The following is a 3193-nucleotide window of genomic DNA, read 5'->3' as shown; positions in this document are numbered from 1 at the left end:
GCAAAAAAAGGGTGAATAAGAATAACCTTTGATAGAACTGAGTAAAGTTCAATCATCCAAATATGTTATGTCATGTAGGCCTGTAAATAACGCACTCAGATTAAGAAGTACAAAGAAAGTACCTAACTACTAAATGGTTACGCTCATGCCCAAGGCCAAGGGTCAGTTTTAAAGAAAATGTAATATGTATAAAATATGAGCCCATGTTGACAAATTGTAGAATCCTACAAATTATAGAAAATAGATGAATTCTTCCAAAAGGTTACTCACCATTTTGTTTGGTGCTAGAGAAATTGACAGGAGATGTACACCGACACTGTCACGCCCTGACCTTAGAGAGACGTTTTTATTTCTGTATTTGGTTAGGTCAGGGTGTGATTTGGGGTGGGCATTCTATGTTGTCTATTTCTTTGTTTTTGGCCGAGTATGGTTCCCAATCAGAGGCAGCTGTCTATCATTGTCTCTGATTGGGGATCATACTTAGGCAGCCCTTTTTCCCACTTTCTGTTGTGGGATCTTGTCTTTGTTTGTTGTATGGGTTGCACTCCTAAGCTTTTTGTTCGTTGAGTTGTTTATTGTTTTTTTGGTGGAACATTTTATTAAAGAAAATGTACGCCTACCACGCTGCACCTTGGTCTTCATTTAACGACGGACGTTACAGACACGATTCATAGTGAGACTAAATCTACCTTTTTTTATTACTCAAGAACCTCTGTTACCCTTTCCCCTGGGTTAGTTATACAAGGAGACCTTTTATGGTACTGTATATAGAGGATGGGTTTACACTTTTTCCAAGAGATATCTATTCTGTACTTGCTGGAACTACAGTGCCATGAGACTAACAGGTATACATCTGTTAAATATGACTGATTTCTGGCATGTCATTTGTCAATATAAATCCTTTTGATAATAAAAATGTAACATAAATATGATTAGTATATAGCGCATTTGGTAAGTATTCAGACCCCTTGACGTTTTCCACATTTTATTACGTTACAGCCTTATTCTAAAATTGATTAAATAGTCCCCCCCCATCAATTTACACATAATGACAAAGTAAAAACAGGTTTAAATTTATTTTATTTTATATTACATTGACATAAGTATTCAGACACTTTACTCAGGACTTTGTTGAAGCACATTTGGCAGCGATTATAGCCTTGAGTCTTCTTCGGTATGACACTACAAGCTTGGCACACCTGTATTTGGGGAGTTTCTCCCATTCTTCTCTGCATATTCTCTCAAAGTTGGATGGGGAGCGTCACTGCACAGCTATTTTCAGGTCTCTCCAGAGATGTTCGATCAGGTTCAAGTCTGGCCTCTGGCTGGTCCACTCAAGGACATTCAGAGACTTGTCCCAAAGCCACTCCTGTGTTATCTTGGCTGTGTGCTTAGGGTCGTTGTCCTATTGGAAGGGGAACCTTCACCACAATCTGAGGTCCTGCGCACTCTGGAGCAAGTTTTTATCAAGGATCTCTCTGTACTTGTGAGAGTCCTTAGGTGCCTTTTGGCAAACTCCAAGTGGGCTGTCATGTGCCTTTTACTGAGGAGTGGCTGCCGTCTGGCCACTCTATCATAAAGGCCTGATTTGTGGAGTGCTGCAGAGATGGTTGTCCTTCTGGAAGGTTCTCCAATGTCCACAGAGAAACTCTGGAGCTCTGTCAGAGTCACCATCGGGTTCTTGGTCACCTCCCTGACCAAGGCTCTTCTCCCCCGATTAGTTTGGCCGGGCGGCCAGCTCTAGGAAGAGTCTTGGTGGTTCCAAACTTCTTCCATTTATGAATGACGGAGACCACTGTGTTCTTGGGGACCTTCAATGCTGCAGACATTTTTTGCTACCCTTCCCCAGATCTGTGTCTCGACAAAATCTCCGGACAATTCCTTTGACCTCATGGCTTGGTTTTTGCTCCAATCAAGTTGTAGAAACATCTCGAAGATGATCAATCAGGATACACCTGAACTCAATTTCGAGCCTTATAGCAAAGGGTCTGAATACTTTTTCCCCCCATAAAATTCTAAAAGCCTTTTTCGCTTTGTAATTATGGGGTATTGTGTGTAGATTGATGAGGAAAAATATGTTTTTATCAATTTTAGAATAAGGCTGTATCGTAAAAAGAATTGTAAAAAGTCAAGGTGTCTGAATACTTTCCGAATGCACTGTATCTAAATATGTTGTTAACCGTTGGTTTACACTGTGACATCAACTGCTCCGAGACTGAGATGCTCTGAGACCTTTTCCTCTCACGAGCTTTCTTTTCAGCAGGTGCTTTGCAGTCCCGAGTGAATCGCTTTAGTACAACCTTAGAGCCAAAGGTTACTTCTAATAGCGCAGAGGAGTTCAATTCAACGAAAGAAGCTCCATAGGGAACATTTAGAAATTGCTACCAGTACATGGTGGATTCACAGTCATCTCCAGTAAGAAAAAGCCTTAGGCTCATGGATCCTTTGTTCAGAACAGATGTTTCTGCCTTGGTTTTATTTTAGCAACAGATTTTAGATGTGAAAAAGGGCTTACGTTTTTTTTACGGGTCTAGAACACTTTTTAAAATATATAAATACCCAGCAGATACACAAACACTGTCCAAAACTAATTCTGGGTAGGAGATCTGTTCATAAGTAACCTTGCACGAGCCTGTCTCTGTAGTGTGAGGCAGCTTGATGTACAAGTACAGCCCCTAGACAGGACGCTAGTTTATTGCAGTGCCTTACACTCAATCTATCTCCTTAATGCCAAACAGAAACACATCAGGTCCCATTTTTAGTATGACTCGGCAAGGGATCGAACTCCCAACCTTCCAATCTCAGGGAGGTCAGTCTAACCACAAGGCCACATATTAGTTACCCCAAAATCTTTGCCATTCTTCACAAATGCCCCCACCCACCCAAACTGGTGCAACCAACTTGATCCTTATATTTGTTTGAGTCAAAACATAATTTCCTGTAAAATACTTATATGTAGCTGTAGTATAGAATATCATTTTATGAACTACTGTAAACACATAATATACCAAGATGAATGATCAATTTATTGGACAATTATTTTGGTATTTTGCATTGATTACTAGGCCTACTGTATCTTTTCTAAACGAATGGCCAAATTCATTTTGTGCGTGTGCGAGCGCTGCTGCAGAGCGTGGGGTTTCCCATAGCTGATTGCAGGGTTACCGCGCCCATTTTCGCTGTTCGGTGGCCG

This window comes from Salvelinus namaycush, chromosome 20 (genome assembly GCF_016432855.1).
Source record: "Salvelinus namaycush isolate Seneca chromosome 20, SaNama_1.0, whole genome shotgun sequence".
NCBI lineage: Eukaryota > Metazoa > Chordata > Actinopteri > Salmoniformes > Salmonidae > Salvelinus > Salvelinus namaycush.
Note: the sequence above shows the minus strand (reverse complement) of the source record.